Below are 13,869 nucleotides of genomic sequence, written 5' to 3'. Positions count from 1 at the left end.
GAGAACTACTTACCAGAGGATTATGAAGTCCAACTTCATAAGAAGAGACAAGGATTGAAGAAAAAAGACCTTGATGTGACCTCCTACATAGAGGAGTTTCAAAAGCTTTGTCTTAGATCAAAAGTCTAAGAAGAGGAATCTATCAAGGTGGCCAGGTATCTAAGTGGTCTAAAGTGGAACATCCAAGAGGAGATAAGCATGTGGACTCCTACCATTGTCCAAAAATGTCATCAGCTTGCTGCTAAGGTGGAGGAGAGGAACAAAAGGAAGGGAGATTCTAACAACAAGGGTAGAGGCAGAGGTAGAGATCAAATGAATCACCGAGGTGGTTACCAAAGCAAGGCAAATGAGAAAAGGAACCAAGGAGAATTCAAGTTGACTGAACATAGCAGTGAAACCAATCTCAAAGGAGGCCATTCTACAGGAAGAGTTGCACAAGGGGGTCAAAGTAGGGGTAGAGGTACCGGCAGGGGTAACTCCTACTTTGCAACCATGAAATGCTACAACTGTGGTCAATTGGGATACCCGGCCTATAGATGTCCTGACAAGCCTACCTCATCAAACAATGGAAAGAGGGTTGCTTATGCTCATGAAGACACATCAAGTAGCAAGACACCTGAGGTAGGCCATATTGAGTCAGTGATTGGAGAAAATCTAATGTTCAATAGAGTCTTGATAAGACAGTTGGTTAAGGATGAACCTAAGCATAGGAGAGCATTGTTTAGGGTGAGATGCAAAATCCTTGGAAAAGTTTGCAAGGTGATAGTTGATTCAGGGTCAACTGATAACATAATATCATATGAGGCAACCAAGAAGTTGAAACTCACAAGGATACCCCACACTAGCCCTTACAAGGTGACATGATTGAACCAAGAATAGAGTGTGCTTGTCAATGAACAGACTTGGGTAGAGTTCTCTATTGGAGGATACAAGGATAGGATCCTTTATGATGTGCTACCCATGGATGCCTGTCACCTACTGCTAGGTAGACCTTGGCAATTTGATAGGAAGGTGATCTATGATGGAGAGAAGAACTCCATTTCCTTCAAGAAGGATACCAAAACCTTTAAGATTCAGTCTCTGACAGAGAATGATGAGGGAACCTCAAGAACACCTAGTGTCTTATTGACTACTGGTAAAGAGTTCTTACACTTGCTACATGAGGAGGAGATAGTGAGGTGTGCCATCTTTGTGAAGCCAAAGGAGGAGGAAGACAAGTTGCAGACAGAGGTACCCAAGGAGGTGAAGCAAATGTTGCAAGAGTATAAGGACATAGTGAGTGATGGAACACCTGCAACACTTCCACCAAGAAGGTCTATAAGCCATCAAATAGACTTTGTCTCGGTGCATCCCTACCCAATAAAGCTACATATAAGCTCACACCTAACCAAAACAAGGAGGTGGCAAGGCAAGTGTAGGAATTGTTGGATCAAGGACTGATCAAGAAGAGCATCAGCCCATGTGCAGTCCCGGTAGTGCTAGCATCAAATAAGGGAGGCAAGTGGAGACTTCGCACTGCTTCAAGGGTAATCAATAGGATCACCATAAGGTACAGATTTCCTATTCCTAGAATAGAGGATCTGATGGACTATTTAGGAGGTGTCATGTATTTTACCAAGTTGGACCTTAAAAGTGGTTATCATTAGATTAGAATTAAGGAGGGTGATGAGTGGAAGACCGCTTTTAAGACCATAGAAGGGTTGTATGAATGGCTTGTGATGCCATTTGGACTTACTAATGCCCCAAGTACCTTCATGAGGTTGATGAATGAGGTGTCAAAGGACTTCACAGGAAGGTTTGCGGTGGTGTACTTAGATGATATACTCATCTATAGCAGTTTCAAAGAGGAGCACCTAGAACATCTCAGGTTAGTCCTAGAGAGGTTGCATGAAGAGAAGTTGGCAATCAACTTAGAGAAGTGTGACTTTTTGAAGCAAGAGTTGGTCTACTTGGGATTTGTGGTGTTTAAGGGAACCTTGAAGATGGATCCAAGCAAAGTGGAGGCAATCTTGAATTGGCCTACCCCTAAAACAAGGACTGAAGTTAGGAGTTTCCATGGTTTAGCCCAATTCTATAGAAAGTTTGTGAGGAATTTTAGTGGCATATGTGCACCAGTACTTGACACCATAAAAGGAGGCCTAAAAACCAAATTCAAGTGGATTGAATAGGCTGACAAAGCATTCCAATTGTTGAAGCAAGAAGTAGCCACAAAACCCATCCTACTCTTACCTACTTTTGACAAGCTATTTACATTGGAATGTGATGCAAGTGGCATTGCAGTAGGGGGTGTTTTGAGTCAAGAAGGAAGGCCTATGGAATTCTTCAGTGAGAAGCTTAATGAGGCAAAGAAGAAGTACTCAGCCTATGACCGAGAGTTGTATGCACTAGTTCAGTTTCTCAAAAAATGGAGGCATTACCTACTCCCAAAGGAATTTATGGTGTTCATACATAACCAGGCTTTGAGTTACATTAACACTCAAGAGAAGTTTAGCAATAGACATTTGAAATGGATGGAATGCCTCCAATCCTTCACCTTCACCATCAAGCATAAAAAGGGGCAACTCAACAAGGTGGCAGATGCTTTAAGCAGAAAGTTGTTGATTGTTCAAGAGTTACAATTGCAGAGCATAGGAATAGAAGGTTTCAAGGACCTCTATGAAGTAGATGAAGACTTCTCATCAGCCTACAAGGTTTGCAAGGAGTTTGAGAATCATTTTCATGGTGAGTATGCAAATTACACTCTCCAAAATGGTCTCTTGTTCAAAGGTAATCAGTTATGTGTGCCTAGAGGATCCATGAGAGAAAACCTTATCCAAGAAAAACATAATGGTAGTCTAAGTGGACACTTTAGAGTCAACAAAACTTTGGATCTAGTACAAAGGTACTACTATTGACCTAAGTTGCCAAGAGATGTGTTAAAGTATGTAGAGCAATGTGGTGGGTGTCAAAGGGCAAAAGGAGGATCAAGTAATGCAGGCCTCTATCAACCATTACCGGTCCCAAATAAGCCTTGGGAGTGTGTGAGCATGGACTTTGTAGTAGGACTCCCCAAGACAAAGATAGGTATGGATAGCATCTATGTGGTAGTAGACAGGTTTTCTAAGATGAGCCATTTCATTCCATGTAAAACTACTCATGATGCTAGCTATGTTGCACATCTCTTCTTTAAGGAGATTGTAAGGATTCATGGACTTCCACTAAGTATTATTTCAGATAGGGACAACAAGTTCATGGGCCATTTTTGGCAAACCTTATGGAAAAGATTAGGGACCAATTTATCATTTAGCTCAGCTTACCATCCACAAACTGATGGTCAAACTGAAGTCATTAATAGGTTGTTAGGCAACTTGTTGAGGTGTCTAACCAAGGAGTATGGGCAAACATGGGATCTAGTCATTCCACAAGTGGAGTATGCCTACAATAACAGTGTAAATAGGACCACTGGAAGGAGTCCTTTTGAGGTTGTCTATGGCAGACATCCAAGGGGAGTGTGTGAAATCAGGGAACTTGGTTCCATGGAGATGAAGAGTGGACAAGCAGAGGACTTCACTCAAACCATCAAGGAAGTCCAAGAACAGGTCAAGAGAGCTATCCTAGAGTCTACTCAAAAACTAAAAGCTAAAGTGGATGAGAAAAGGAGAGAGGTTCAATTCAAAGTGGGTGACTATGTGATGGTCCATCTGAGCAAAGCTAGAATGCAAAGTGGCAAGCCTACTAAACAGAAAATAAAGAGGGTAGGACCTTGTATAATTCTATCCAAATATGGTGAGAACACCTACAAGGTTGATCTTCCTTCAGATTTGGCTATATCACCAGTCTTCAATGTTGTTGACTTGATACTATACAAGGGTGAAATAGCAGGACAAATTGAGAATCAAGCCAAGGTACTATAGGACTTGGATGTGAATGCTTTACCTCAAATGAAGCAGCCCATAGCAGAGGAGATCTTGGAGTCAAGGGTGAAAAAGTCTACTAGACACCAGATCTACATGGAACACTTGGTGAAGTGGGTAGGTCAACCTGAGTCTGAAGCCACTTGGGTTGAAGAGGGAAAGTTCAAGAAACTTGGTATTGACCTGGCTCTCATTTCTCCCTTAGTTCCTTAATTTTGTGCAGAGGGGGAGTATGGTGCAGGAGCACCCTTCTAAGGTCTTCCTCTTTTTGGTTTTTTTTGGTGTTTTGCTTCTTTATGAAGCCATTGTAAATATAATAAGAGCCATGAGCTCATTAGTCTTAATTAGGTCCTAATCTAGGTCCTAGGTTCTCATTTCTTGTGGAGGAGAGGTTATGTGTGCCATTCATGAGTTTGGGGTCCTTTTAGCATAGTGGTGCCCATAGGATAACCCAATGTAGGCCTAGGAGTTAAGAAAAGCAACTTTGGAAAATTTGCTCAGAAGTTGCAAAAAGTTGCATGACAACTTTTCAAAGTTGTCAAGCAACTTTTCCACCTATTAGGTCAAAACCCTTAGCATAGCATGGAAAAACCTAATTTTGGCACAAAAATCAAGGAAAGGATACTATATATGTTTCAAACCCTAAAATGATGGGTTGGATGTCAGATTGTACGGCCAAGAGTAAAGACCTTGACTGTGATTGGGTTCTTGTTGCCAGTCGGCACAAATGAAGCATTAACAGGTTAACAATGGATTGTTTTGTGAACTAAATGGTGTTGTGAATCTTTCATTGTACTTATACTTTCATTTTGAGCACTTAGGGTAGGTTCTTGTGTAGGTTTTTGTGTGTTTGTAATTATTTTTGTGAAGTACTCTGTCATTGTCTAGTTTTGGACTATTTTGTGAAATGGGATGATAACTCCTATCCCCATTGTGGAATCACCATGAAACCATGGGGAATAGGAGTATAGACTCTTTACATTACTTCAAATCAAGTAGGGCCCTTGAAAATGCAGGGAAGTCTTTCAAAGACCCACTCCTAGGCGAGACTAGACTGTGCCCAGCTAGGAAGGGTTGAAGTTGCAGAGGTCCATGAGAGCAAGGTAGGACAAGGAGGGAGGCACCCTTTGGAGGATGTGTAGAGGGATGTGTGAAGCACAATTGGTGAGAAGGAGGAGCTTACACCAATCCAGATAAGGTGGAAAAGACAATAAACCTTCACTGTGACCCAGGCAGGCCTTAAAACCCTCTTAAAAAAACCCTTAAAAACCCCAAAATTCACCCAGGGGTGTGTACAAACACTTGGAGTCCCAAAACCTGGAAAATATTTGAGCTTTTGTCAATTGAAAAGCAGTCCTTTTGAGGAGTTTCACAAGTTGGGTCATCATTTGCAAGAGGGAGCCCTAAAAGTTTGGAATGGAGGCCTAATTGGGCACATTCCTTGTAGCCCTATTTTGCAGGATAGAGGCAAAATTGTGAGATCGGTAACAAATAGGAAGGCCTAAAACTCTTGGGGGCACATGAATGGATGGTAAATCATGCCTAAAACCTATCATAGCCTTGCTAGGACCTAAGATGGTGTAGGACAAGCCAAACCCTTATGAGCCTAAATAAGGGTTCTATTGAATCTCATGAGTAGGTGAGACCTTAGGAGAAGCATTGCAAATTGTTGGTGGGTGGATTGGGCAAGGTCAGGGGATTCCACAAGAAAGGGAATTCCTAGAGACCCTAGGGTGTAGCTAGAACACTTGGTGATCCAAGGAAGGGATCAAAGAGCATAGACTGGGCTAGTCTATCCCATACCCATTCCCATCATACAAGTATCTTTGTACAAAGTTTTGAATTCCTTTAATGTGCTACATAATTCCGGTAGAAGTGTGTCAAACTGCCTTGTACACTTCTTTATTTCTTCCTCAAAGAATTTGTGTTTTTCCTTTTCTAATCTCTCCTTGAATGCTTCCTCTTTTATTTGTTCAACTGTCACAATGTTTTTTAGTAATATACTTAGACAAAGTGTCAAGTTGACTCAAAGAATATTTATTATCTACATTACATTTTGGAGCTATCATCTTCAAAATTGGAATTGTATCATCTATAACCTTGTATGCTTGTGAGCTACAATCTGTTATTTTCTTTTAAGGAGTCCAAAATAACTTCTGTTACATTAGTTGATTTGAATCCTGCATTTGAAGTGCCAACACTTTGTATCACGTCGGTGGGAGCAATATCCTTGCTTGTGGTGACCTCTAGTAGGCCAGTTTATGTTTCCATTTCCTTAAGAAAAGGTTTGTCTTGCTCAACTGATGTCGGTGGTACTGACTCTGTGTGAACCTTTTGCAGTGATGGAGCATTTTGCTCTGGTTGTTGTTCTGTGTTACCATCTGTCAGTTTACCTTCTGTGTTATCTGTTACCAGTGCCTCACTAGCCATATATGTCTTTCCAGTTGTGTCCTTATCTACCACAATGTTAACTTTCTGAGTATCAATGTCAACTGTGTATAACACCTCAGAGTTTGGATTTGTGTCCTCTTGTGGTATCTCCATACTCTCATTAGCCAGTTGATCTTCATTTGTAACTACCGGTGGAGTATTCAAAGGCAGTGGGGATAAGTTGTCTTTTATTTTTATGCTCAGAGGTCCACCAACCTTGCCTTTACCCTTATCCTTATCTTTCTAATATACTTTGATAGGTTTAGGATTTCTATATTCTTCCTGCTTTTCTTTCTCAACAAGGAATATGTCCCATGCATTAGCAGTTTCCTCTGCAACCTCATTTACTCTACCAACCATAAGTGTTACATGTCAGTGTATAGTTGAGAATATTGTCCGGTTAGCCTCTGAGATTATATCTTCTATCTCCTTTGGTGAGTTAACAGGATAAATAGCAAGTAGTTTCTCAATTTTTATTTTCTTGTCAAGCTCTACAACAGCTTGCCTTCTAGCTTCAAGTCTCTTAAACAGTTCTGTCAGTAATTCATCTACAACTAGCATCAAAAATTTCTTATAGATATCCAAGTGTAGAATTACATTGTTTTCAACTTTCTCCTTGTCATCAACTGATAATGTATCATATAATTTGTTGATGTTTTTCAGTTGTCCATCCTCTGTTATTTCATCTAGTAGTTTGTCAATTGGAGCAATGTTTTGTTGAGTCTTTTTCTTTGGTGTTAACTCTTTCTTCTTTGGAGTTGTCTTCTTAGCCGGGTGCCTTACTGCATGTTGTTTTTGTCTGGTTCTTCTAGGCGAAGGTGTAGATACCAGTGAAGGTTCTTTTTTCCTCACAACTCTTTTAAATGCAGCTGGCATATCACTCTCCGAAGAAGTTGCTACCAGTGAAAGGTGAATTTTTGGCTGTAGTGTTTCTAACTCATCTCTAGTGATACCGGTTTGTTTAAGTACATCTTCTTTGATAGCCTTTGCTTTCCTAGATCCTCTTCTTACTGTTGCTTCTACCTTCTTTACCCTTTTCTTTGATTGAATTTGATTCTCAATAGTCTTAGCACTGCCAAATACCTCTTCTTTAGGTTCTTTGGGTGCTTCTAGGAGAGCTTTTGCATATGTTTCAATTAGGAGATCATTGGTTTCCTAACCCATCTCAGTGACCCAAATGGTTCTTGGGACAACTGCCTCCATCCAAATCTCATCCTTCTTAATAACAAAGCATATTTCATCCTTATACTTATCTACAATTGCTTGTGAAAGTCTGACTCTAGTATTCATCCAGGCCTTTAATGCCTGAAAGTACTCATTTATATTCTTATCTCTATTTCACCCATGTTATTTAGTAAATCAGACAGTTGTTTGCCTACTGGTATGTCAAAACCTAGATTTTTGTTGCCAATACCGAGCACCTGTTTTGTTATGTGCAGCATTAAACAGACAAGTAGGTTACCAAATCTAAATGTCCCCTTTTTGTCTTTCTTGATCTTTCCAAGATTATCAATTAGTTCATCCTTCAACCATTCACACACATCTATTTTTGCATTATCCTTGAACATATCATAAGCACTCTTTATGCATAAACTAGAAACTGAGTTTAACTTGTTTGCATGTGTTGTTTTGTAGCCTAGAATCATGCTAATGAATCTGACATTGATGTCAGTCACATCATTTACTCTTAAAGATCTCTTGTCAGATGTTGCACCTGTCAGGTTAGTCACTAGATCATTTGAGACCTTCTTTGTCTTATCAAGTCTGTTACCGGTTGAGGGTAACCCTGTTACAACTTTTACTGCCTCTTTAGTTATTTTGTGAACTGAGTCTAACCAGAAAAATTCACCATGAACCCCGCTTAAAACTATCCTTATCACTTCCTTAGGAAATTTCGGGATACTGAGGATTTCAGTGAATCCTAGGGTTTCGACTATTTTGTGTTCAGGTTTCACATTACCGAAATCATCACAAATTATAGTCTTATACATGTTCTTAATTTCCTCATCACCTAATTGTTCTATGTGGCAATGAATGTACATTCTAGGGTCTTCTGCAAAAACTACTCCTTTGGGAATTTGAGAAAATGCACCAACATTATCATCCTTCTTAGCAATTTCAAGAACTAACTGAAATACAGCCCTAGGGCATTTGATTACTTTGACTACAATAGGATTTACTATGAATTTAGGTATAGAAGAAGGTGCCATGATTATAAATACCTTTCTCTGCCTTAGGAATGATTGATTGTTGAATTGCTTTGCTACTTTACTCGAAATGTCTTTGCTCGGAATTTTCGCACTCTTCGAATGTTTGAATACACAGTGAAGTGGAATGGAGCCAAAAACACTGGTTTATAATGTTAATTTTGCCAACCACCACATTTAATGCTTGTCGGTTAAGTAATGACTTAACTTATCTGTCGGTGTAGAAGTAATTTCAACTTCTTACCATCAATCGAGGGAATTATAGCATGTTTCACATTTGATTGCCAAACCCTCAAGGAAATTTTCTTCAGTTAGATGAAGACTCTCCTGTCGGTGGAATCTTACTCTCTTATGCCGGTGGAGTGTTACTATGTTCTACCGGTGGAGGAGTATTTCTATCAACATTTAGTTCTAATTTCCTGATCCATTGTTTTCAGAATTCCTGCTTTACTTCTTCAACCTTTTCTTTACCTTTCAAACTAGGACCTTTGTTATTTACCGTTGAGGACTTGCTTCTACAAAATTTTGCAATATGTCCAATCTTGTTACAAGCATAACAAATCACATTATTTTTCTGAATAGCTTTTCCATAACCTATGCCAATTTGTGTTCTGCATTGATTAGATAAGTGTCCAAATTCCACAAACGTAACATCTCACATTCATTTTGTAATTCTCTAAATTATGACCAACTTTGTTGCATTTTGAACATTGACCGATGGGTGTATTGGTAATCTGATAATTTCTAGATCTACATTGATTTGCTTTATGACCATACTTGTTACAGTTAAAGCATTTGCCATTGAATTTATAAGCGGTAGGTTGTCTTACCAGTTTGCCATGATCCTGTGTGTTTGCAGTAACGGAGCTTTCACCAACTTCAAAGCCAAGACCATTAGTGTCACCATTAGGTTTCTGATTCTTTAGCAAGTCACCAAGTTCTTTTGAGCTTTTCTTAAATTTGTCTTTGTGCTGATTTGCAATATCCAGTTCTCTTTCTAAGATAACTTTTTGTCTCATGAGTTCATTTGAGTCATTCTGTGCATGAATCAGATCTGTCTTCAACATATCATTTTCATAACTAAGTCTTGTGTTTTCATGTGCAGCTTCATTCAGTCTTCTTCATTCTTCTTTCTATCTTCAATTTCTTTACAAAATCTCATAGTCATATCCTGCATCTCATTCTTTGTTGTCATGTTTTCTTGTTTCAGCTTATTCATCAGATCACTAAGAGTTTCCCTTTCATCATTCTCATTTTGCATCTTTTCACAAAGTTCTCTTCTCTTATTTCTTGCAATAGTAAGATTTTCTTGAAATGCTTGAATAATATCCTGTGTAGCCTTTAGATCATCTTCAAGTTTGATATTTTTCAATTTTTCTGCATCATAGTATGAGAGAGCTCCTTCTAATTGCTTCATCAAGTTTTCCATCTCTACCGGTGTCAAGATCTTCCTCAAGCTATTAGGCTTCTGAAAATAGAGAACCAAGCTCTGATACCAATTGTTAGGATTCCCACAAATACTGAGGGGGGGGGGGTGAATCAGTATCTAACTGGTATTAATATTTTCTTGACTTAAAACATGTAAAGCATATTAATACTGTATACCGGTAAACAAGAAATAATGCAATAAACAGAGATAACAACAACCACATGAAAAACACACCATAACACAGTAGTTTAACAAGGAAACCCGGTGTGGGAAAAACCTCAGTGGGATTTGTGACCCACAATATTCACTTACTGGCCAATAAGAGAATATTATTGCTACAAGAGGGGCTTGCACATGCAGTAAGGCCAAGTGCCTAGAGCTCACTGCTCAATTACAAAATGGGAAGTCTCACTGACTTACAAAATGGATTATACAAATCCAATGTCTTGTACTGCTTCAAAATAGCATCTACTATGCCAGATCAGTACCGGTTTATAGCTCTGCTTCTTACATAAATCCTTAACCTATAATTTGCATAATAGGTCTGCCTTATTTCACCTAATTACATTCCTCCATGCTTACATAATTGTTCTACAATGATCTCTTATATATATGAGTCATTTTACAATTTGCCAAGTCGACTTACAATGATTTTACAATAATAAACAAAATAAATTACAAACAAAATTCTTGTCAAGTTCTGTGTCAGTATGCTTCCTTTCACTGTCGGTGCTGGTGGTCTGTGTGCCGGTGTAGAATCTGACTTTGCTGGTGTCGGTGGATTGCCTTGCCAATGTCATAGGATTGTAAGGTTGTCATCAATGACAAAACCTTCAATCACCTACAATGTCTCATTGGAGTGTGCATTTGCCAACAAGTTGGAGTCTCCTAAGACATGTTTTGAATGTAGTCCATCTTATGGTACACTAAGGTGTCTAACCAAGGACCAATTAGATTCCGGAGTTCACTTGTCCACCCAACCATTCTCTCCTTTTCCTTCTCAAAATTCCTAATCTGCTCCATAATAGACAAAATTTGGCCTTCAATACTATCGGTTAAGTTAGTCGTAGGATCATAAACCTGAGAAATTTGAGCTAACTGACCTCTACAATTATCTATTTTCTTGTCTATGTCAGTAGTAAAATTAGTCAAAACTAGACAAAACTTATAGATTGTACCGCCTTCTGCTAAGGCCTCGCCAATTAGTTTTAATTCCTTTTCAAGATGGGCCTTATCATTGCTGATCATTTGCAAAAATGTTTGAACTTTGACATCTTTAAATTTCTCCATGGCCTGTTGGGTTGATGCCTTGGTCAAAGAATCAAACTGAGTGGATATATGATCTATCAAGTCCTGAAGCTTACCGGATGAACTGGCATTAGCATCTAGTTGTAGTTCAGGTACCACCTGTTCCAAAACTGAAACTATTTTCTCAACGAATCTCTTCTCTTCATATTCAGATTGCGCTAACTCTTGACTAGCTTGTGCTTGGAGAGAAGCATCAACATTCATCCTTTCTGCCAAAGACATCTGATTGAATGGTTTGTCAAAAAATTATATTAAACTATGGAAATCTCCCTTGGCTTTGTATTTTTGATGTGTCAATTTCCATAAGGATCAGATTTTTCATTACCTTTTTTCTTCCCTTTATCTGGTTCCTCCTATTTTTCTTCTACCCTTTTCTCAGTCTGAACTGATCTGGTTTTGTCTTCTTTGGGTACCTCATATGCACCGGTGTCACCACTTTGTGCACCATCCTCTTCCTCAGCTGATTTAATATTCTCCTTAACACGCTCAACCTCTACATAATCCAAAATTTGTTGCTCTACAACATCCTGAGTGTCCTCCTTATTTACATCATTTACCGGAGGATTCTCTAACTGAGTGGTTTCTTCTTGTGAAACAGTTTCTACAAGCCAGTTCTTAGTGAGAAACTTCTTCCAGATTGCACTGGTTTCTCTCCTTGTTTCCCCTACTCTGCCAACCATCAGGCTATTGACTATGTTCTTGCTCTTGAATTCCTTTTTATTTGCTAGAGAAGTTAATCTATCAATTTCCTCAATAGTGATACTGGTGTATTGATTGACTAGTTCACTCTCATTTATTTCTCTATCCATTTGACTAGCAGATTTTCTCCTAACATCAATTAAAGTGTACAAATCTTTTGGAAGATATTTTTCTGAATCAATCAATTCTTTACTAAATACATCCATGCACAAAATTAGAGCTTCCTCAATCTTCCTCTTATCCTTATCATCCATATTTTCATAATATACAGAAATGTTCTTCAAATTTCCATCTTTAATAATTTCATCTATTAATTCTTGAGTAGACAAAGGAGGAATAATATGACATTTTGTTTGGGTGGTCTTCATCTTACCGGATTTTATTGCCTCATCCAGGTCATATTTTATCTTATTTCCTCACTTAGGCTTGCTTGCAGGTACATGATCAGACTTTGCCTTCTTCTCCTTCATCCCTTTCTTCTTTGGCAGAAAGGATGAATGTTCCTTGGATTACTCTTGCAAACTCTCCTTTCTTTGGCACCTTGGGAATGTCTGCATCTGACTCTATTGCACATGCCACCGAAGAAACTGCCACATACTCCCTTTAGGGTTTCTGCTTCTTCCTTAGAACACCTTTCCCCTTTGCAGATGAACTAAAGGGTTTTGATTCAGTCAGAGGTGTCTTCATCGAAGCGGGAGAAGACCCTGTCACCTTCATTTTGACTTGAACGGGTGTAGTCTTTTATTTCTTTGCCTTTTCAACTGCATCCCTTGCATCTCTTGCAGCTCTAACTTTTCTTGAGGGTGACCTTCCTCAACAAGGATTTCCTCTACTATCTTAGATATTTTTCTTTTCTTAGCCGGTTCGGTGAACTTGGTGTGCAGCTCCATTGGTTTTTCCTTGCAAGTTCTGAACCTTTCTTCTTTAGTATTCACCGGAGCATTAAGAAGGTGTTGTGTGTAAGCATCCAAAGTCCCTACATCAACCTCATATCCCATAGGCATTATCCACACCATCTGGGGCTGAACCACTTCCATGAGACATTCATCTTTGTTTACCATGAAGCAGATTGTCCCCTCATATTTCTTCATAATTTCCTTGGGAATTTTGACCCTCTGTTTCATCTTGTCCTGAAAGGTCTTGAAGAATGCCCACAATGCAACATTTTGATTGTCTTTGTTGCCAAGTCTATCAAGACACTATTTTGTCTGTTGGGCCACCAGTCTGTCAAAAGCCCACTGCACTCTACTAGTTTTGGGAATTTGATTGATGAAGTAAAGTGCCAGATAGATAACCAAGAAACCAAATTTGAAGACATGCTTCTTATCTTGCTTAATTTTCTTCAAATTTATCTTCAATTCCTCCAACAAAACACCACACAGATCATAATGAGCATCTTCCTTAACCATCCGGTAGGCCGCATGGATGGTAGTATCGGATACAGAATTCAATCAATTAGATTGATATACTTTGTAACCAATTACCATCGCAACAAACTTAACTTCATCTTCCTTGATTGTGTTGATCTTCATTGAGTGTCCATCAAACTCTGCATCGGTTAACTTGTTGACGGTAGGGTTTGTGACTTTGCGTAGCCCTGGCTTGTCACCAATTTTATTCAAAGAAGTTGCCACCCTAATTGCTTCTGAAGTGATTTTATAAGGTTGGTCTAGCCATATAAATTCTGCATGAATTCTGCTCAATACACACCTCACCCATTCATTTTCATCGAATGACCGAAAGTTCACAAATTGAGTGAAACCCTTTCTCTGCAACTGCACAAATTCCGGCTTGGGGTTACTGATTTCATCCATGATGTTGTCGGTATAAAGATCCAAAATGTATTCATTGTCAGTTTCCTTGATCTCGTAGTGAATATAGGCCCGTACATCATCTATATGCA

This window comes from Cryptomeria japonica, chromosome 8, assembly GCF_030272615.1.
Source record: "Cryptomeria japonica chromosome 8, Sugi_1.0, whole genome shotgun sequence".
NCBI classification, from domain to species: Eukaryota; Viridiplantae; Streptophyta; class Pinopsida; order Cupressales; family Cupressaceae; genus Cryptomeria; species Cryptomeria japonica.
The sequence above is the reverse complement of the archived record's forward strand: the minus strand, read 5'-3'. Positions refer to the sequence as shown.